This window comes from Apis laboriosa, unplaced genomic scaffold (assembly GCF_014066325.1).
Source record: "Apis laboriosa isolate Shangri-la unplaced genomic scaffold, ASM1406632v1 scaffold74_cov149, whole genome shotgun sequence".
NCBI lineage: Eukaryota > Metazoa > Arthropoda > Insecta > Hymenoptera > Apidae > Apis > Apis laboriosa.
This window is the reverse complement of record NW_025224330.1, coordinates 1,231,472-1,256,248: the sequence shown is the minus strand read 5'-3', so window position 1 is coordinate 1,256,248 and position 24,777 is coordinate 1,231,472. Positions and strand designations below refer to the sequence as shown.

At 34.8% G+C, this 24,777-nt stretch overlaps 1 pseudogene; it reads right to left on the bottom strand.

The window, feature by feature from the left end:
- Positions 1–3,228: 3,228 nt before the first annotated feature.
- LOC122719354 lies at positions 3,229–17,362 on the bottom strand (annotated as a pseudogene).
- Positions 17,363–24,777: the final 7,415 nt, after the last annotated feature.

Here is a 24,777-nt window from a genome sequence, read left to right as displayed (position 1 = left end):
ACCAAATAAATATTGGTTAAAATTTTGACCATCTTTTTAATTAAAAAAGTTACCGTGAAAATAATTAAAATAATTAAAATAATTAAAATTAAAAAGTTTTCAAAAAATATTAAGAATTTCCAATATTATCAAAAATCTAGAGTAATGTCCAATCTAGATCCAATTGTTAATATCCAATTACCTCGAGCAATAACGTTTAATCCCCATTTCTAGTTCATTCCTAAAATTTCTGAAAAGAAATGATGAAAATACAGGAAACGCGTGATGGTACTATCGTAATGCGTATTAATTCGGTAGCCGCAGTCATGTTATAGGATTCCCACAAACTAGATTCGTCGTGGAAGAAGGAAAGGACGAAGGGTGAGCGATTACAATAAAGGTCTTTGCACGAGCAGCTAGGAGTTAAGTCGTGGGTAATAATTACCGATCCCTCGTTAGCACTGCCAATAGAGTGCCTCGCCCACCTGCCCACGGTTATAATAATATAAGCCGCCTCTTTTGCGGCTCGCAGCCTTCGCACGTGCCATAGTCGGGGAAGCTCCTTTATTCGTTTTCTGCCCTTCGTTTCTCACCCTTTGTGTGATCGACCACTGCATCGGTACTCAAGTTTCTCGATATCTCTCTCTCTCTGCACAGAGATTTCTCTTTTGAAAGAGATTTTTAAAGTTGTGTAATATAATAATTTTCATACCGTATTTGTGGCAAAGTTTTGAGGTTGGGATATTAATGATTGGAAGATTCAAATGTATATAAGATGGAATTATGGATAAGATAGAAACTTTGCTTTTTGTAAATTTTAATTATTTTATATAAAGTTTCATTGATTTCTTTTTTAATAAATAACATAAAAAATTATATTGTATCAAGATTTTTATCTTTTATTATTGTTTTTAAAATTATTAGAAGATATCAAATAAAAAATACATATTAATGAGAAAAATACAAATTAATTTTTGATCTTTTTTGTTTCTTTTTAAGGTTATTGTACAAGTAACAGGATTCTCGTTCAATTAATTGCGTTATTCAGAAACGATCAATCAGCAATTAGCAATGTACTGTCCAGCTTGGGGTGACCAGACTGTGTAATCTAAAGATTGAAAACAGACTAGAACATGGTGCATGATACAATTATAAATCTTCCCGGTAAATTATTCGTTTTGAATAACTTGAATGAAATATATCATTAAATTATTAACATTTATATACATCAATAACAATTACAATATATTGTTCAGAGATGTATGCTTTATTTTCTGATTGTACTGAAAAATAATTTATTTTTAAAAACATGAGAATACATTTTAAAAATAAAAAAGTGATTTATAAGAATTCATTTATTGAATTACAACGATATTCTAAATAGAGAATCCAAATTTGATGTTTATCAATTCTTTTAAATTGATATAACATTCTTATTATATACATAAAAATTATCAATTTCATTAATATTCGATTTTTTTTATTACAACTTTTTTTTGTCTTTCAATACAATATAACTGATGACAAAATAAAATTTACCGTATGAAATAAATTAATTAAATTCAAATCTCCAACGGATTCCAACTATTATTCTGACGCAGATTCTTCTTCTAAAAAATGGAATATATACACACATAAATTAATTTCTCTAATCTTCGTTGCAGAGCGATGCAGCCAGCAGCACGAGACGACGCTGACTCTAATTATGAATCTTGAGACCTTGGCCACCCCTGATCGGTACGTTTACGTCGGCCTCGCCAGGTCTCGCCGTTTGTTTTTCCCTGCCAATTTGCACCGAGATCTCGAGTCTGCGACACGAGATACGCCATTGGCGGAACAAGACGGTGAAACAAGCTGAAAGGGCGAGGAGCACGAAGAGGAAGAGGATGTAGGAAGAAAAAGGAGATCGGGCTGGTCACACATGACAATGTACGACGAAGGCATGATGGATGAGGGGGCGGCTAGTTTACGTGATCGAGACATGATCGCCGGCAGACGGGGTGGTCCATCTGTCCGTTTCTTTTCTCTTTCTTTCATATTGGAATGGCTCGTCCAGTGTGTTTCGCCCTTTCCACGTAGCGCATGTAACACACGAGAACTCGAACCACCCCTGTCACCGGTCTGACCGATCTTATTGTCATATTCTACGGACACAGGAGAAGCTGCTCTCTTAAGGCGAATTTACACTTTTTCATTTTGGATATTCATTCTGAATAATTTATTCACTCATCTTTATAAGAAAGATGAAAATTGGAATATTTATAGATAAATATTTGTTCAACGATTGAATTCGTAAGTATTAGATTGAGTTAAAACGAATTTAAACTTTTCACTTCGGATATGCACAATTATAGTACATGTTATGAACTGGTTATTTGTTATTGGATAAGTTTAGACTTGCCATTGCTTTCATTACGGATGAATCTTATTCATCAAAAGTAGAAAATAATTTTACTTTGTTCACTGATCACTTTGAATGTTCATTTTTGATGAAATGCAGATGAAAACATTATGAATGGCAATTTTTTACTTCACATTATATAATGATAAGGAATAATTATTTTTGATATATAAGATAATAAAAAATAATCTAATCTAATTTCTCTTCATACATAGGTAAAATATTGTCTCATAAGAAATTTTGCAAAAAGAAATGCAGATTGGCTATTTTCTACAATTATGAAAATAGAAAATGATTTATAGAAAGTTTTATATTTACGAATAAGATAATATAATTATCTTATATTATTGCAAGCATAATCATTGCAAAATTGGGATGCAAAATACATCAGTTATCCAAGAAGGTAAATATTCTCAGAATTGATGGCGGCTTCTCTTTTTATTATTTTATGCTTCATTAGATCATAAGAAGTGAAAGACACAAATATTTCTTATGAGTAAAATAAAAAAAATGTTTTTTTTCACGATTCGTAATTTAAATTTTTAAAAGCATATGTACCTCAAAAATTGGAGATAAAATGAACTGATGATATTATTAGTGAGTAATACTTCCTGCATCTTTATAACTATATATCTTTCAATATTTCTTACATTTCTTGATATATTACTTAATCTTTGTTTTACTCCAATAAATTAAATCGATTAATAATTTCTCTATTATCTTTCACAGAATTTGCAACGCTTTCAAATTTCTCTTTCTATCCAAAATTACAAATCTATCCATCGATCGTCTCAATTTCCCATAATTTCTTTTTCTTTTTTACTCTCTCTTTCTTCCTCTTTTTTTTACTAGAAATATATTTTCAGGATCCCGACGAAACGTCGCTGAAATTTATATGGACACATCGTGGATAGAGGGCACAAAACTCACGCTGTGACGCTCTTACGAATCGATATACGGGAGCACGCAGCGACTTTTTGACGAAGGAACGAAACCACGCGTTTTCTCATCAAGAATCTCGCGGAGAAACCAGTAGCCCCTCGTCGAAGTATCCCGCTGGTCTTTCTCTCCTTCTTAGTCTCTCGATTCTCTGTTAACCGGAGGATCTTTGTGAAGTTCTGACACGAGGAATGCTTTGCCGATGCCGAGAAGGAGGCCAAGAGGACGCTTGTTCGTGCTACCGGCTCGAAACGCGAACCTTCCAATGTCTCATCTTCCTCTTGTCTTTCCTTTCTGTATCCTCCGCGCCATGGTGCGCCGTCGTGCCCTGACGTTTCGTTTCTGGCGTTCTGACGTTGATTCTTCGGATATATCGGGCCCCGCAGCGATAGAGGGGCCCGCGCGAAATCCTGCTCGGATGTCTAGTTTGAAGAATTCTTAATTAAATCTTGCTTGGACGTCCCTTTGATAACGGTTGGCATGAAGGAAGTGGATTGTGGAGTGTGGGGTGAATACGAGGTATTATGGGATTATTAGTATATGTTTGCTTTGCTTCTGTATTATTGAGTGCAGAAAGATGGTTTTATTGTATTGTATTGGTGACATTTAAGATATTTCGATAGATTTCTTATTTATTGTAAGTCAATTAGTGGATATATATTTTCATTAAGAATTTACTTAAAATAAATGTAGTTATAATTCTTTTTTAATTGAAATGATGTGAATGATCTTGTTCCCATCATTGAAGCGAAACTTGAATTTGATAAAATTGTCGATTCGATTTCCAAATTGATTTTTGAAATTCTATCTTTTCAAATTATATTACACTAAATGATAAGCTAAAAATAGTAAGTTAATAGCCTTAATTTTAAAAATTATATCCCAAAAAGCTTTATATTAATAGCGTCAAAGAAATTATAACAACTCCACAATTTTTGTAAAAAATATCTTTAAACAGATTATCTTATTGATCTCAAAAACACACACATTCTCCCATTTATCAGAAAGAATAACTAAATTTTAATCTATCGACAAATATCTTTAAAAATACCACCAATTACTATTATCGAATTTTTATTATATATAAAATATTCGAGGCTGTATTCGTGCGATAACGCGGCGGGCAATCAAGAAAATTACGGTAAAGATGTTAAACCAGGGGCGGTATAAAGAACGTAGGGGCGGTAGATTTAGACGAAATCGAGTTTGGGCCGACGTTTTTCCCTCCCTATCGAGACAAATGCAGAAGCCAAGCCGATATCCGCGTAGGAGAGGACTATCGATCCTAGTAGTCGAAGGTCATTCGTTTTCATCCTAAATCCAACGAGATTGAGGGACGCGACTCGATAAATGCCGGCGCAGAAATTGATTTAGAAGATTTTCACGGGCCGTTTGACCGCGCGGAACCCGTGGACAGAGAAACGGAGAACGCGTGTCGTTGCTCGACACGACGTCGATGTGTAACGTGCTCGATCACACAGAGATGACCAATCAGGGGGCCAACTGTTTCGTAGGAGTCGGGAAACCGAGAATGGTTTCGTTGTGTTATCGCGTTCCCTATAAGTGAACACGTATATACCCCAATTGATCCTTCTCCAACAGATTCTTTCTGTTCTCGAGCTGCATTTTATGGGGCCTCATATATTCTCACGGCTTAGCAATTGCGTTACGTGGAATTTTTTTTTTCAGAAGAAATTTTGTTTTTGTTGTGCAGTTGGTATTGCCCGAAAGTATTAAATCTCCTTGGTTTCATAGTCTTTGATAAAATCACATTTTATTCTAAAATAAAAAAGAAAATAAGGTAATATTAGAAAAAGAATATTTATTTAAAAAGAATATTTTCGGTATATTCTCTCTATATATTTCAATAACTATGAACCTTTGATTGTTTTATTTACGATTCAATCAAAACTTTTGAGAAAATCACCACTATTTATCCCGCCATACAAACAATGTCGAATAATAAAAGTACTTATGTCAAACTTTTATGCGTACACATATGTACATATATATATATATATATATATATACACATAAGTATAAACATGTATGTAAGGGTTGATATATCACGTAAGTTAAGATAATTGGTCGTACGACGATCGGGACAAATATTATTTCGCGTAAGGGCGTATGGGGATTATATTTGTATGATAATACCTCATGCATGGGTGGTTCCCTATAATAGCAAAAAGGGGACATAATCCAAGGGGACCGTTCCCTGATTCGTTTCGCTGTTATTCCTTGTAATCGTTGCATCATAAATATTCGCGAATTGACTTTTCTCTTCTCGATCGTTTACGTAACACGAGACTCTTATGCGAAGTTCTTGAATATCTTGAATATACCATTTCGAATATTCTTTATCTTCTATAAAATGAAAATAAACAATAATGATATAATAATTATAATTATAATAGAGAATAGAAATATTAACAATATTTTTTTTTTTTCAGATACGTCAGTGTATAATCATTCCAAACGTTTTCCTCGATTAATTCGATCATTCGGCATTTTGCTACATCGATCTAAAATCGAAAAAAAAAAAAAAAAAAATTCGAAAGCCGAGAGCCTTCAAACAATGGGACGCGAGACAGCTTCATATCCATGGGACGTGGCCACGAGCCCGGAAAAAATTCGAACCGACACGTTCGAACGATTCGAAAATTCGGTAGCTTTCCGTCCTTCCGAAGATGATACCGTTGTTGCGTCCCTAGGGTGCCTTTGTACCACCGGCCCGCCACCCCCGCGCAAAAGCCTCTGCTTAAGGGTCGGATAAGAGGAAGAAACAAATCCGCCACCTTTGGATATGAGAAGACGAGCGATGGCTGCCGCGATAACCGACCGGTAAGCCGTCTAGGAATGCGGCCTCCCCGCTCTCGATCTCCCTTTCTATTTTATTTCTGCCTCTCTTCCCTCTCAGTTCCAAGAGTGGCTGACACGACATTCGAGAAGCCTTCATCAAGACCCGATATCGAATCCGTCCGCTGTCCACCAACGGCCAAGGATCGAATATGCCTTTGACTTTCGATCGTGGTCAAATCTGGATCCCTCGACTTTTCAGAATTTGAAAAGACGAGACGTGTGTGTGTACTTTCATTTTTTTTCTTTGTGTAGACTTTATACGGGTTACGATGGAAACGATAAAATGTAGGACAAATTGAATAGAGATGTTTTTCGATGCTTAAATTGGAAGGATATGTGAAAGATACGTTGAAAACAAGCATATACAAAGTTTATAAGAAATTATATGGTTATTTGTAATTTCAGTTATGTAAGTATAGAAATTAGAAAATAAAATTTTAATAAAAAGTTTAAATCTAAACTATCAATCCAACTGATATTTGCCGACTATTTTATCCATCTTATTCTCCTTTTTTTCCCAGAAAACTCATGATCCACCTCTCAAATAGTCAAACTTCAGTGAAGCGGTCACGAAAATCCCCGACACAGAGCGGCGTCCACGCGGAAATGCAGCCATCCATAACTCGGGAAGAAAAAATCCTAACCGGTCCTCCTTGCTCTTATGATTTTAATCCGTGGAAATTGTGTCGGCAAACACAACGATTGTTCGTCAGAAGGGAGCGTCCGCGTTTACGTCACACCGCCCATTCTGAAAAGTAATCTACACTGTATTGTTAGCCCCTTGGAAAAAGAGATTCCACCTTCAACGTCGCTGTACTTAGGGCCAGCCGCTGTTCTCTCGCTGTTTAACGCGGCCAGCTTATGTTCGATTCATCCAGGGAGAGGGGGGGAAGGAGCGGGGAGAAGAAAGGAAAGAGATAGAGAAAGAGGCGCGCGCAGCTTGATCTGTCACGGGTATTGAGGATCGCGGTCGGATGATCGCGCGTAAGCACGTTATTCGCAGCAGCTTTTCAGCCGCGGTATCGTTGCTTCTTATAGGGGTTGGCCACTGTATGCTAGTGAAGAGGAGGGGGCAAGTAAGTCCCGCCACCGTGGCTACGTGGATTATCTCTGGGCGGCGCGGACCAACACCGGTTTTTTTCACTACCTGACCGGGTCGACAAGGATTCCGAGTTACCTGGTTCGAGTCCCCACTGGACGCGACAATGGTTAAAATTTGCCAGCAATGGGGTGTTTTTGGTTAGAAGCTTTTTTCTAACGGAGAAACAGAGTACCATTTACAACTATTTTCGAGATAACATAACGAAAAATTGAATCGTGGAAAATGTTACTTTATTTTATTACTTATTTTTATTTATATTTTATTACTTATTTTTATTTTATTATTTAGATTATTATTTAGATTGTTACTACTGATTATTTGATATGATGAAAGTGAAACATTCGTTTTCGTTCAAAACAAATTTAAATTTGAAATTTAAACAATTTCATTTTTCCTTATCTTTTCGCAACTGTCGATTACGTTATCACGAAACATCGAGTGCACGAAACAATACCGCCGAAAACGTCTGAAAAAAAAAAAAAAAAAAGAAAGAATCGCAGCAGATATCCGCGTGCGGTATCCTTGATCCTTTCGACGTTGTTGCGAATCGCAGCTGTGGATTCAGGCTACCTAATTTTCGAGAGGGCGTATAGCGAGCGTGAGGGGAGGGAGGAAGGGAGTCAGAAACCACCTGGAATCCCCGGGATCAGGGGAGTGAGAGTATTCGGATGCGTCGAGCCGTACAACGAGCCGCCGCAGAATAAGGGATGCTCTTCCATCCTGTCCTTGTCCCTCCGATCTTCGAGCATAGCTCGCGCGCACGCTTGCCGCGTTTCACGTTCCAGCCTATGGTATCCAATCTATGGCACTTTTTACAGGACACGAATATACGTGTATAACTTAATGCCATACCCTCAACCGTGCAACCAACCCCTGGCTCGAGGGGTACCAGCGAGACTTAAACACCAGTATACTTACCGCATGTTGCCATAATGAGTGGAGGGGCAGAAGGGGATTGGATTTGGGGGAAGGAAAGCAGAGGGCAGGAGCCCCAGCCCGTTCCTCCTTTTCATTGAATGCCGCAAAAGGCGGCCGATGATGCCTCGAAAGAAAGATTAAAGCGGCCGCGATCCGAGCGGTATGGTTTGTTTATCGGTCGGTTTTTCGCTTTCTTTTTTTTTTCTCTCCTCCCCTTCTTTTTTCAAGGCGGCTCTCCTCCTCCTCCTCCTCCTCCTCCTCCTCGTGGCTTCTCTTCCTCGTTCCGCGCTTCCTCAAACGCGCGGCGCGCGCATCGCGTTGCAAACGAAGCGGCAGACTTTGGTTAATATATACGTATATGTATATATACATATGTATACGCTTTTGATGCGAGACTTGGTCTTTTTGTACGTTGATACTTTCTTTTTTTTTTTCCTTTGTCGGTTGGTTCTTTCCGATCGTATAAAGCATCTAATATGTATGATGGAGTGTATCGAGGTTTTGTTACTTTGTTTTGGCTAAAAATGTTAGAGTCTTTTATTAAAATGAATCGAGATAGTATGAGATGTAAATAGTTTTTTCTGTACACTAGAAGTAATATTATTATCGTAAAATAATATCCTCGTTAAGAAAACATTATATCGCACAATTTATATATGTTTAAGAAAGTAATGCAATGCGATACGTAGAAAACTTAAATCTAAGTTTTAAATCTATTGTTTAAGCAGATTTAACGAAGAAACAATCATTTCGCGTATCTGAATTCGAAACAAGAAAGAAGAAAAATTTTCAATAAGAAGACAATAAAAAAGAAACTCTTTTATCATGAATCAACGAATTCGATTACGCGCGCACGATATTCACCAAAATTTTATCCGGTTAGTTATTCGGCAAACGTTACCAGTGTCGTAATTATTATCGATATTACGCTCTCCGGTTCGTGCACCGCCGCCTGTCTGCAAAATGTATTCCTCTGATGCGCATACTAACGTGTACAAGGGTTCAATCGCGGTTTGGCGAGGGGTTGGAAAATCGGCCAGAGGGATGCGCGGGGGGATGTTTCGTAGTAGGGCGGACCAGTGAAGGGAAAACATGGTGGCCACTGGTTGCGGCATTCATCAGAGGCGGTACTCTGCGTACCTTTTGAGATCTCTCCTCTCTTCTCTCCGCTCTCTTTTTCGTCCCCCCGCCCCCTTCCTCTTTTTCCCTCTTTCACCACGACCGTTCACGTGTGTACACGACGATAGTACTAAAAGGGGGGAGGGGGTTTTGTAAGAAAAAAAAAAAAAAAAAAAACTTTTCTCCATTGAGAATTATTCGCAATAAAAAGGGAACCGCCTTTGTCGGCTCCTTTCACCTAATATTCCACGAGAAATGCCGGAGAAAAAAATCTTCCGCCCGTATTTACACCTACTTTCGGCTACTTGGAAACGCATTATCGCGCTCCTCTCCGAGAGCACGGTCTACGAACGTTTCTGAAAAGTTCCACGATTTCACGGATACGCGCGCAGTAAATGTATTGTGTCGCTTAAAGGGGCGGTAAGGAATTGTAATGTATTTAGGCAATTATTGTTGTTTCGTTTAAATGGACTCGAAATTGGTTATTTATATTATTGGTTATTTGATATTTATTGAAGTTTTTCAAGTAAATTCTTTTCTATGAAGTTTGCAGAAAAGTATCCATCCCTGGGACATCTGTTATTAAGAATATTTATCAATTTTCTACGCATTAGATACAAAAGATGGAATTATAAAACTAGTTAAAAATAAAGTTACTTTATTAATTTCTTAAGTAATTTTATTTAAAATGTTTGAATAACATTCGCTAGTACCTATTATTCGCTCTTCGTACAAACTTCGACTGTTTGGTAATATAATATCTCTGCGGTTATTCGATGCTTCGAGTAATAAATTATTAAAGTAACTTATTGAAATAACTTTATTTTTCTAATTTCAATAACTATTAAAATTTTGTCCATCTCTGACATCTCGATATTTAATTATTTATCACAATATTTTTTATTCATTATTCGAATACCATCAAGTGTACGTTAATTTCTTTTAACATAATAATAATAAAAGAGAATAAAAATAAATACAAAAAAAAAAGAAAAGAAATAAGAAGATAACTAAAGAATCAAGCTCGATAAAACAATTTTCCCCGACATCTCAACAACGCGTCCCATCTTCTCCCAGTGTATTACCGCTGATTAAAAAGAGGTATACAAAGTATAACGAGTTCCGCGTTTCCACAAATGCGTAACACAATCGCATTGAAAAGAGCATTGAAAACGCGTTCACGGCGGGAGTGAAACAGGTGCGCGCGTATAATGTGGAACAGGTAAAACGCGGAACGGGAACGGGAACGGGGCAGAAATCACGGGGAAACGACTTTTAATTACGGGACAGAGGGGTGGCGCGTAACGTTGCGGCGAAAGAAGGAGAAAAAGCGAAGCAGGGAGCGGCATGGATCAGAGGCACCACGGATGTTTTCAATTACATTTGCACCGCTCCCCATCGGTGTCTGATTACACCGAGATGTCGGGAGCCTCGTTTGCCGCGAAATGCACTTGCCGTTTTGATGCCGCTCCTTGTGGTACTCTCCCCGTCCTCTCATAAATCGGCCCGAGAACCAGAGAATTCGACTAATACCAAGGAAGAAATTTCAACCATTGGAAATTTCGTCACTCTGGATTCCCTTCTGGAAACACGCCTTTCGGTAATACGATACGATTTTTTTTACTCGTCCAGTCGGCCCACTCTTAACCCACTTTGTAACCAAGCAAAACATGTTTACTTCTGTAATTTGGTCGAAATTTTACGAATTAAAAATATACCTATTATAAATTTGATGATCGAGATTTTGAGATTTTGAGATTGATTGTAAATCAGCGATGATTGGTAATTATTTATTATTATATTAATTCGAAGAAATCAATCTTTTGAGAAATATTGATATCTATGTAGATATACGTATATGCGGTTAAGATGTTGAATTAGAAGCTGGAAATAATGTTTTTGTAACGTATCTGTTTATTTGTATATTGATGGAATTTTATATCGTTTGAATACAATTGTATTAAATTAAAAATAAATTTTCAAAATTAAGTCAGTAGTTGGATATTGCATGTGTAAATATTTCTATTTTATGAGATTGCTCGTAATGATTTATTTGGATGCTGTTTCGTAAACATTGTGTTCCGCGGAATTAAAATGCATCGCAACGTTAATTATCTTCTTCTTGTTTCGTGTAATTTCACGTTTGTTATAATATCAACTATATTTTTATTTAGTTACAATCTCATTTTCCGTTTCACACATTTATTTTTTATACGTTCCTCTTGTGTTTAATATAAATTTATATTTATTTCTCTTTAGTTTCGTATTATATACAGAACAGTTACGAAATCAGATTATTGATTTATCTTGCAAATTGTAACGTTATTATGCGGTCAAAATTCATTATTGAATCTCATTATTTAAATGAATTCTTTTCTTCAAAAAGTAATTAATAAACATTTCTATTTTCAAAGCTCATTTTACAACACAATTTCTAACAATTTCAATCAAGAAAAGGTTAATTAATCGTATGGGCAAAATATACACATTTTTAAAACGCAATAACTTTTTCTTAAGATTGAACCAAGTGACTTGAAGTTAATTTATTAAATAATATGTAAAAGAAAATTTTTTAAAATTACAATTGGTTACAATTTTAAAAAAGTTATTTTAATGCGCGAATATATATTTTTGTCGGCCACGATATAATTAATTTCGAAATCTAATTTCTAACAATAATTTACCCACCACATTTCATTATCGATACATCGATATCTTTGCATATCGCGAATACGAATCGTCACAGTTGCAATTTATCACGGATCCGCGAGATATCGAGTTTTTCGATAAACCGCGAGTCCTGCGGCTCGCATTATATATCCGGCGGAATCGGATGGCCGGAGGTCGGAAATGGACAATCTATTGTTTACGCGGATAATCTTATTAATGGTACGTTAATCCCTGTGTCCAGCGGTGTTCAAACAGCCGCGTTGCAGTTCGTTAACTTAATGGTTATTATTAGAATGAAACGCGGCTCGGTCGCGGCCCAACGCAATCCGGATAAGCCGAAAGGCAATAAAGAGAGAATTGTAAATGCTTCGGTTGAAAATGTTGCCAACAATACGAGGGCGGGCCCGGAGCAACGAGCTTTTCCATTCGCGTTAATCGTTCAAATAATACCCGTGGAATATGAAATTCACCTAGTCGGAAACACTGATATCCCCAGCCACGTAGAGTCACCACAGTTTTCCATTCACGATCGTGCGACCGTGCAACGAGGGAGGAAAAAAAAAGTATCTTTGCCTTCGAGAGTCGCTAGCTTGTAAATGGCGAACGCTCGCTCCCTAATTATCGAGATACCGCTCGCGAGACGAAAATTCGACCTAAATAACGCGGCAAATCCTATACGAGAAATATAGCCGACCGAGCGGCATGGATCCATGGCTTGGTGTGCTTCCGGTGGATATACCGGAAGTTCTCGGTGCTGCAGTATTTAACGAGTTATAATACGGTTTTAGACGAGTATTTTTCAGATATGCATATGCATGTATAATATTTTAATGCTTAAAAAAAAAAGATAAAAATTTAAAGAAGAATAATATTTAAAAAAAATGTTCCGACAATTAAATTTACGATCAAGTATCGAAGATAAGAATTAAATTTCTTTTAAAATCTTTATATAAATAAAATTCGTGAATAAAAATAGTTAAATAGAAGGATTTACAGAAGGATTTATACGAAGAAATCCTTCGTATAAATACACGAATGAATAGAAATTAAGAGGATAATTGAGCAGCGTTGCAAGGAATCGATCCATTTAACATCGATTTGGCACACTTTTCGGCCAGACTTTTAGCCACGTGACGCGTGGAATTTCCACGGCAAAGCCATCCCGATTCGGTCGATGTTTGACATTCACGTATCGCGGGGATCAGTCCGGCGTCCCAACAGTACGTGTCATCGTCGTTGCAACACGAACGTATGGCACACTCGTCGGTTTCGACTTTAACTTGATAAATCCAATTGTACGCGTTGGATAAGCTGAAAGATACACGAGGGGCGTGACGAAAAAGCCGTGCTGAAATTCTGACAACGATATGACTGACCCGCGTTTCACGGAAGCCGTCTAATCCCACCTACACAAATACGATTGAACGATCGCAGTTAGTGCGTTTTAAATGAAGCTCCACCTGTAGCTAATTGATCGTGAGAAAAGATGACAACTGTAGAAAGAGATACTTATTGGATTATGTTATTATTAGAAATACTATAAGACAAAAAGAAATTTCTTTTTTCTTTTTTTTGGAATATTTTGATTAATTCAGAAGCACGAAAAATTTATTATTTAATATTTATTATTTTCAATTAAATGTTTATTTAATTAAATTCTCTAGATAGTGTTAATGAACAAGTAAAGATTTAGATTAAAAAAGATATTAAAATTTTTTTTTTCTTGAGCATTGAATCTATAGAAAGATTCAAATTAAATTAAATTTGAATTATAAAATCTTTTTAACGATATTGAAAGAAAAAATAAAAATAAAATGCAAAATAAAAATATCAGTAAAATTTTTCTTTTTCCACTCATACCGATCATTTTTCATCCAATTAAACAATTTTTCAACGAATTCTATTTTTTCAACCGACCATCATGTCTATTTAGCATTCTGAAGAAATTCAGAATCCTAGAATTTTCGCACGAATAGAACTTAAAAGCTCATAAGCATATTGACGAGGATCGTTTGAATCAACCGGCAAATACTTTACTTAAGATGGCTATTCTGTTAAAAAGGCAAAGTGCATCTCGGCTTAACATTTCTAGGAAACAAATTAATCTGTGAAAAGAGGTAACAGAAGATGAAAGAACATAATTATCGTTATTTTGAGTTTTTGTTAAATAGAAATGAATACAAACAATTTATAGAAAAAAGATATATAATACGAAAAAGCATCGTCTGAATATATACGCAGAGTATTTTAATGGGGAGGTTCATGTGCTCAGTTGTGGGATTAACGAGTGAAATAATTGAAAAGTGTCATTCAAACGTCGACATAATTATACAAGTATATCAATTTGCTATCCATCTACTCATTTTACTTTAATCTAGTTATTTGGTAATCGTCCAACTATCTCATTTTTCTTTCTTATTCATGCTTATGATGTTTCTTTTCACTCTTTGAAAAGTCTCTGATTGACTCGATAAGAAAATTGTATTTACAAAGAGATTTTTTATTTATATAAATAAATTTAAAATCCATTTTCGAAAGATTTTCGAAATTTCTTTTTTTATATTTTTATCGATAATTTATAGATGGATTAAAGAGAATTCAAAAATTCCATTGATTCTCACCAAGTTTTATTCCAACATTATAGATTTTTAGTTTTCTTAAGGATTCAAGAAAGAAAAAATTATTGATATATCTCTAATATATTTATACCTATTAAATATATTATATCGTAAGGAAAAGAGAAAGAAAATTGATTTTGGAATAACTTATCACGATAAGAGTTTTATAATAATAGAAGCATATTAAATTTAGTAAAATTAAAGCAAACAATAATAATAAAAAATAAAAAAAATATTTATCATTAATAATTATTGATAGATACTTGTTCATTTTCATCTAGTAAAAAGAACCGATACATTCTTTAGATACATTCTTTATGCTTCCATATTTTCGTTTATCTATCCACGAACCCATTATGTCCGTTTTTTCTCGCAAGTAGCTTCTGAACGAAACACTTTCAACCGGATGTCTCGAAGGGTAAAACACGGTGTGTGACGGAACTTTCGTTGAATGGCCCGTGCACACGTCGATGCTCCAGTCCCTGATCGATTCCCGTACCCCGCCACCAATTACCCACGGATCGGTGATTAATTGCACACTCGGTCGAATACCCGTATTAAGTAGCGTCGCTAGTGAGATCGGCCGTCCTTGGTGGTGTGTCTTCGGTGTTCTTCCCTTGGAAAGTTTGGGTGGCGTGTGACCACTCACGTGTAGGTGAAACCGTGCAGGCTTTTTAAGTAAACTCGTTTAAGGAAAAAACATGGGACAACGTCGCGACCGTAACCGTATTGGTCTTTAGCAAGAGGGAAAATAGCCCTTTCTAACGAAGTGGCAATTATTTCACGAGAAAATATAAATTACGTTGTTTTGATGTCGCTTTAGAAGTTGAGAGAGTAAGAAGAGAGAGAGAGTAAGATCAAAATTTTTGCATTTTTATATTTATATTAGGTAATTTAATAAATTTTATTTTTTTTTAAATTAATTAATATTCTCAAATATATTAAAATGTAATATTTTTATTAACTTTTATATTTTATCTCTAGGACATATGAATTTTTTAAATCTAATATTGTGCCAGTAATATTTGTTTATTCATCAAAAAAATTTAAATTATATATATATATATATATTTAACCGTCTTTTTCCATTACTTAATTAGAATATTTTAATTGATCATTTGACAAACAATAATAAAATTCAATTAAATCAATGGATTAAGAAAATGATAGAACCTGAAAAAAACCTATTCATTATAAATGATAATTAATATTAAATTGATTAGTCATCCGACATTGACTAATGCGAAAAGAAAGATAATGGTAAAAAAAGTCAGACTATATAGAATCGTTTTTTACACGCACAAAAATAATTAACGATAAAGAAAAATATATTTTTTCTTCTTTTGCAGCATCTTGCCAAATGAAAGGAACAATTGTTGAAAATTTATAACCGGAATGCATATATGATTATATTGTAAATTTATATGTAATCTTTATAACACATTATCATTAATAATCCTTTTATTCTTTTTTTTCTTTTTATTTTTTCTCTTTTTACGAAATGTATTTTCGAATTTCGATCATCAATTTAGTGAATTAAACATCTAGATAATTCGAATGTAATTGGATCCACCTGTTTCATAACAAAAAGATAACTTTATGATACGATCGAGCATATTCGAACAATTATTTCGTGTGTGCTGCCTTCTCGTAACACAATTACAAACTTAATAATTATAGGTTAGACGAATCGTAAATAAATCTATGATGATTTATACAAGATAAAAAAATAGCAAACTATTTAATTCTTAAAACAATTGTTTATGTAAATACCTTTAGATATATTACATAAATAGATATATATACTTAAGTAAATATCTATATGCACGTAAAAAATTACAATTCTTTTATTAGTTGAATGTATAAAACATTGATAATGCAAATTCTATCACAATTGTATTTTATGACGAAGAACACTAATGAAGAAAATTCAAAGCCTCGCGAATATAAACATATATGTAAGTAATAAATAGATGGCAGCCGACGACCAATGTTATTCAATCTCGCATTCTTCATAATCTCACTCGTTCCATTTTAACAAACTTTCTTGTGTTGCTTTTACGTTCGTGCAACGTATAGAGGAAACAAAAAAAGTATATAAAACAATGCTAGTCAATGATAGGAAGTACGGTAAACAGTAAAAGACAAATAAACGGACAAATATGTGGCAAGAAAAAGAGAGGGAACAAAGTGCAGAAAAAAAGAACGAATAAAGTGGCAAAAGTGCGACACACGTTCATACAGGAATCTTGTGCACACACCCACATTGCGTATCCCTCCTCCCGCGCACACACTCAACACACATGTAAAAGTAACATATATACACGAAGCACAAACACACGCGCATACGTACGGATCGTCGACTTACCTCTCAGAGCTGAAATTCAAGCAGCTAGCCGAAGGCAGAGAAAAGAGGCAGAAGGATGACGACGGTCGCGACGGCGTTGCGTGCGAGAGTGGCGTCGCGACGTCAGGCGTCGGCATGCGTCGCGCACGCCGTACGATGCTGCGCCGTTAACAGACAATGGCGTCCTGTGGCGCGGTCCAACGACAAAGGGCGCCACTTCTGATAAGCACCGCCCATTTCCAACATCCTCGCGTTGAAACCGTTCTGTTGGCGCGAATGCCGGCTCGAGAACGCTGCGACGTCGCACGGTGTTGCTTGTTCGATTTCCCCCACTTTATGGTGTCGGTACGTTTGCTGAACGGTAAAGCGAGGCACGACCACGCCAGCGTATCACTGGCTCCACCCATAGACACGCTCAGGCGAAACGGAACGCTGGTCGGTCTCGGAGCCACCTCGGCTTCGGCGACTTTGCCCGGAGGCGCAGCAACCTCGTCGGTTTAGTCCTAGCTGTGTTAGAGAGAGAAGCGAAAAAGGAAAGAGAAGGGAACCTGATAGAGAGGGAGATTGTACGAGATGGGAGTGTGTTGAGCAAGGGGTGGGGGTGCCGAAATCGTGCGGCAGGGATCTTCGCATGAAGGAAGGCAGACTCTGATGGTCAATCGGGCGCCGCGCACCGCAGCAGTGACGCGTCACTGCACCCCTGTTTTCGAGTTGCACGTGTTTCTTTCCTCTTCACCGACGCTCACGTTCAATTCACGTCCTCTTCTCGTTTCCTTGGTCAGTTTGCCGCGATAACGACCAATAAACACCGTAAACGAGACGCCCACCCGAAACATTGAAGTAACCACTGTTGATGGTAGAGAGCGGCGTTGTTCTCGTGACGTAGTCATTCTATCACGTTCTTTCGAATCTCGTCCTCAATCGCTCACCACGAATCTCCGTGTTTTCGTGAACGGCAAGTTGCCGTCATTGTCGTGATTCTCGACGTTATTGTGCTAGAGAAGCGTTCGTTTAGATCCATTTGCAATAACATTACAGTGGTGGATTCTGTTACGAACGCGCCACTTTCGTTTTTAAACTGTGTAAATTCTCAGTGATCAGTGAGACCGTTTCAACGAAGATCTAACGCTCTGTTTTCGAAGTCGTGGCGAATCGAGCCGCTCGAATAGTATCGCTGGTCGAGCTGAGTTCGAAAAGTGTTGTGAACATCCCGCGAAAACACGTAGCTGCGGATTGTGCTTTTAGCTAGTGACTGGATCCGGCCTGACCACGGCCATTCTCGACACGGTACGTCTATTAGTCTTAATCGATCGGTAAATTTCAATGTAGAGACCTAAATTTCATGTCACTAGATCTAAATTTTTGTTAAACGATAATCATAAGTTACTAAAGTATTAAGATTATGATATATAAATAGTTAAAAGTTGAGCTATAACAAATTTTATATTTTTTATATATTTTATAAAAAAGTTGAAAATATATTACTTAATATTAGTTATTGAATGATGTACATATATATCTGATCATAAAATATAAGAAATATTTAAGTATTTATTTTGTATTTTGTTATTATTTATTTGTGAATATCAAAATTATGTAAAACATACATACGTATGAAGTTAGTCGAGCTTCGACCGGCGGCAAAAATAAGATTTTTTAAAATTGCTTTTTTGTCATACATTCATGTCATTCTTAACATTCTTGCCATATAGAATTTCAGTTATATATCCTTCAATTACTCTTTTATAGAAAAAGTTTATAATATATTAATTATGTTTTGAAATTCTTCTTTAGATTTATTTATAACCTTATTTATAACGGATAATTATTTAAGATTGATAAAAAGATAGCTCTCGAATTATTTTAATTATAAAGAATGAAATAAAAATTAATTTTATTTTTAAAAACTATTATATGCTGTAAATAAATTTGTATATATATCATTTTTTTTTTAAATATGTATGTATGTAACCATTTTTTTTTAAATATAAGTAATTTCCATAATATTGTAATATTTTACGTTAAATTTTGTTATCAAATGTTCTGAATAATCATATTAATTTTTATTTTTTGTGATATAGAATTACAATTTTTTATTTATATTTATTAATTTCCTATTAGAAAAATAATATTGATATATTTTCGAAATTACCGGTATTATATATTTTGATAAAAATTTTTAATGTAAATTTTAAATATTAATTTCTTGCAATTAATTCATGATTAATCACAAGTTAATTTTCTTTTTATAAAGAAGAAAAATATAAAATAATTTCTAGAAGTATTGAATATCTATCTATTTAATTTAATAAAAAAATTCTTTAAACAAAGTACTTTATATCATAAAGTAATTTTGCATAATAAGTAAGTAATAGATATTGTATTTAGTGAAATAATCGATTGTTCATCTCAAACTAATAAAACATAAAAAAATAACTTTTTATTTCATATTTTTGTTTCATTCATTATTTTCCAGAATTAGAAAAAAAAATATAATAAATATATAATAAATATGTAATAAAATAGATATAAAATAAATAAAATAAATATAATAAGAAAAATAGATATAATAATTTAAAATCACAACGGTGTGAAGCTTAACCATAAATTGCGCATACTACAATAGCTGTTAACACTTCAGTACCTTATTGTAATCGCGGAAAAAACGCTGTCAATTGAAAGTGAATTGTATCGGATTTACCTATATCGTGGAGGGATTAAATAATACAGCCGCCACGCTTTGTTATTTACTGATGAACATTTACCGGGCATTCCAATTACCTTTTACGTGAAATGGAGGAAATTAAAGTTGTTCACTGATGATTCGTTGAAATTAATATAAAAGAGATCATAAAGTTCTTGATCATTTAGATATAAGTATCTTTTTTCTAAAATTTTTAAAAAAATAAACTTTTTATATTACATTATAGAATTTAATTTCATTTTTGAAACAGAGAAAATCGAAAATTAATTGTGATATTTCATGTTAGATCATAATGATATCATTAAATGATAGTCTATATACGTTAAAATAATTTCGTGCTACAAGAGATACATATAAGATATTTCCGCTGTTGTAATTTAGATAAGATAATTTTCGATCATATTAAATATTAAAACGTAATTAGTACTTAAAATAACCATCGTAATATTAGACCGTAGAAACAAAACGTTTCATTTCGTATCTTGAGAACAAATCTTACTTCATTCCATTTGCGATCTTTCGAAGAACAACATTCCGTTAAATCAATTGTAAAGCGTTAGAACGACGGTCTGAAATTTTCGCGCGGCGTCGTTTCGCGCTGATTGAGCTTCTGTCGGTGATATTTTCATCTCATTATACTTTCAAAATTTTGGAACCGCGTGCGCGAACGTGCCAGTATATTTCGAACGAATAAAACAAATTTTCCCTTTATGAATAATTTATGCCATCGTCGCTCGAATTAGGGATCACAAGCCTCGATGGCGCGCGGACACGGCGAACACCTGTCCGCCTTTATTATTTTTACACGAATGGCGAGGGCGAGTGGTGGGGAAAAAAGAAATATCGCGCGCGCTCATTGAAAGTGATACAATCTCGGGAAATAACAGATGTCCCCTCGTTGCTCTCGAGTGTTCAACAAAGAAACGGTTTCGCGTACCTCGGAGATTTCACGTGAAGCCCTTTGTTGTACTTGAAGCGCTCCAGAGTGAAGAGACAACCGGCCTGTCGTGGAAATTTACCGATCCAAATTATTTACTAATTCCGAACACCTTTCTTGTCAACACTAATCTTTAACCGCTAACGATTTCATGTATACAAAAAAATAAATCGAATGTAGATACTGATAATTGTAATGATATTTGATATGTAGCTTCCTCAGGTCTGTCGTGAAATTCTTTGCAATTCAATTAGATTAATATTATTCCGAAAGCAATTCATTTGGACTGATTAGTTGTTTGTTACAGATCACATAACCTATTCGGCTTGCCTTTGTTGTTAAATGAAACGAGAGAAACCGCGAAAAATAAGAGAGGCTCGAGATAGCGGCAAATCATAAAGTAGTCGATCAAGCAACAATGTTTTCTTTAAAAAAGAATAGAATGATATGTCATTTCATTCTGTCACTAAACAATTTCGAACAGAGATTTATAACTTCTTGTTTTCACGAGTTTCTCATTCGCTTTTGAGATCTCTCTTCGCGGACAACTTCAAACGAATAAGTGAGGTTAATGATTTGTCAGAAAAGTGATGTTTATTTCAAATCAATATAATATACTATATATGTATAATTTCACAAAATTATTATTGTTTTTCCAAATATTCCAAATATTTCAAATATTTTCCAAGATTCCAAATATTTTTTATATCGACTATCGAAAATAATTATATTATTTTATATATTTTGATGCATCTTGAAGTTGTCGTTCATAACGAGATCCAACCTATCCTAAAGATTTGATGTTCAGTACTGCACGAAGTTAGTCGCGAGTATGCTTTCAACAAGAGTAGTCGCAGCTCGTTTCCTTTACATTCCGACGGCTCGAACAGAGGGATCGTAATTTCGTGTTTATTTACTATGCTTTCTGAACTGGAAATTGTCAGGTATTAGGTTAATGTACAAAAATCCTCTTTGCGTTTAACGATCTCCCGTTAACGAGGCTAGGAAATCGCAAATTTTTTTTTACGGGAAAATGTTTTCGTCGAAAGGAAAAGCTTACCTCTTGTGTCTAATTGCAAATCGAGCATTGAAAATGTTACGCGAAAATGGGCTCCGTCGCTTTGAAACTCATTTTTTCGTCCCGTCGCGAGAAAAACGTTGCGGTAATTTTTCGTGTAAAATGTCTCAGATTATGTCTAACGAAATGAAGTAATTTAATGTGTCGTAGCTTCTTCTAAGCGTGTGTCGTAAGAAGGAATTGAGTAATTAGTAAACTTTGTGCGAATTCATTTAATTTGTAGCAGAATTTAAGCATGTTTACACTCGGCATGCTGGCGGATTTAGTTGAATCTTAATCTATTGGATAAAATATTTATTTTAACGTCATTTGTTTTTTTTTTTTTTTTTTTTTTAAATCGAATTTATCGTTGAATATTAATTGCATTTATTTTAATTGAATTTTCAGAAAAATTATAATTAAATTAAAATTAAAATTTATAAAGATTTGAAATTTGCTGTGAATTTAAATATAATTTTTCCTCGAATAATTTCTATAAAATACGGTTTCTATAGCAAGAGCAACGAACTCGATAAATAGAACTATACGTTTTATAAACTCATAGTCAAATGAGTATTTGAACTAAATGCGGTATTAAACGCGATACAATGCAATCGTGCATGATTGGTGGCGTGGTAACCTATAATCAGTCGACGTCAGTGTATACAACTTGCACATTTTGATCGAGTCGGATCGTCTATAGGCGTCCACTGACCCCCTTCGTCGTGACGTTCCCGCGTCGCGGTTGAAAGGAGCTAATGATCTACGAAGCGGACCGAATGATAATTAACACTCATCGTAACCACGGCGTGATTAACCGTGATGAACGAAAGCGATGGTGGAATGCGCGTAGGTGAGCGTCCGCGGTGCGTTATACAGTCGCCTTCAGACGAGGCATTTCGATCGCCAAAGAGCATATTACCGGCGATGTAAACACCATACTGACCGCAACCATCTCAGCTGTGCAAGAGTTAAATTACACGGTCGATAGTAAAAGCTCTTCTTGCTTTCAGCGGAACAAACGATTTCGTGCGTCAACACACGCTGATCAACATTTGAATTGCGCATCATGTGACGTTTTGTTGATGTTGTAAATGGGTTAGAATGTAATTTAATAGACCAAGTTTTGCGGTATATTTAGTTGTTAATTAGGCAATACTTGAATTGAGTAAGAATAAGTATAGAATTAAATATTGACATCTTGTCACGTTTTTTTAAAATATTTTTATTTTAGTCTTTTCATCTCTTTGAATTTTTTCATTATGTATATTATTTTAATCCACCATCTATTCAGTACTTAATGATTGATGAGTGATGTATAAATTTGAGAAAATGAAAACATGTGATCAATATATAATGATGTTTTTATTTTTTAGTATATTTATTTTAAATTTAATTATTTATTACTATTAATTTAGCAATTTAAATAAATGAAACATTTATTATAGATTTATTTATAAATAAATGAAGAAAATATAATTGAAACATTTTGATTATTATTCTAATCTAAATTTTAATAGTAAAAAGATTATTATACAAAATCTAAATATAATAGAATTTCAACATAATAGTTTAAAATGTTTAATTGTGTTTATAATATTCGGTAATAATGTTTAATTAGCGAGTTTAAATAATTGCTACAACTACAAGTATTATTGTATTCTGTATTCTCTCTGTACGATTGTATTCTTACATACTATTTCATAACCGTAAATATATTAAAATCTAATAAATTAGCTCTATTCATCATTTTCTTATTGCAATTCACATATAATCAAATAAAACTTTCTATCTCAAATGAACAAAAATAATTTAATTGTCGCTATTGCACATTAAGTGGCAATCGAAAAAAATTATTTTTGTTATATTTAGTCATATCTCATGTTTTTAATTTGCCTTTCGATCGCAATTTTCAAGTAACGAAAAAGGTCGGCAAATGAACGATAAATTTATGCGGAGCGTAATCAAGCTTGGAAAAATGAAAAAATTTACCGTCGACACCACGATGTTTATTATTCGCCGCGGCGTTATTTATTTTCTGGGTGCACTTCGAAATTTGCTTTCGGCGAACCAGTTTCGACAGTGCCAATATTTGCCCCGTTTCGCGCGTGCGATAATCCCCTGAATTATGTTCTTTGAAGCGGCCGCCGTTTTGTATGCGTGGAAGGGCACGTGAAAGAGCGTGCAGAAGTACAGAGATCAAATCGAGTTCTCGTGATTTACCGTTGGCTTATGAAATCGCTCGCAACAATATCGGCCGGTTATTTTTGATAGTCGGCTCGATGTGTTTCACACGGAAACATTGATCTGCCTTTACGCGAAACTTTGACCTGTCGGCATGCAAAATTTGACTTTTTTTCCCTTCCAATGTTTCATACGCATGCTTTTTAATGCATCGCGATTATGAATCTGACAGATTTACGAGGTGATATTTTTTCTTCCGTTTCCTGAACTGTGTGGATTTTTTAGTTTATAAAATGTACGATTTACTGAATGTATGAGGAAGAGTAGGCGAAGACATTATTTATGCCGATGTTAGATTAATAGATTCGAAAAAGGAAATATTAACTGTAACAATGAGAAAATTCTTAAGATTTATTTTATTTTAATCAAAAATTTTTTGAATAACTTACCTTTATTGGAAATAAATTTTTATTAATATTCAAAGCGTAATTTTTTTTTCTTTCCATGTATTTCTTCTAATTATTAATTTAATTCGTTACTTTATTATTTCCTTTATTTCTCAACAATATCATACATATATAAAATTTTCACGACCTTGAAATCGCACAATAGACGACAATCACCTTCCACTTGATCAGTACGCAACATCCCGTTTTTAATTAATTAATGCTTAAAAAGTCGACAAGCGTAGTCTTAGAAATCTTTCTCTCACTATATTTCGTAATAACCAACATTTCAATGTTCGTCCGCTTGGCTAACAAACACCATTGTTGAGGAAACGTCGCCGCGAGGTTAAGAAATTATTTCAGCTTTTCACTCGATGTCGACACGATGCGCGCGCATTCGTGTTTAAACTAAGCATCTTAACGGATCCAACTATTTAAAGTGTAAGAGTGTGAACGAATTCTACGAAAATGCGTTTCTTTGCGTGTTTTCTTTC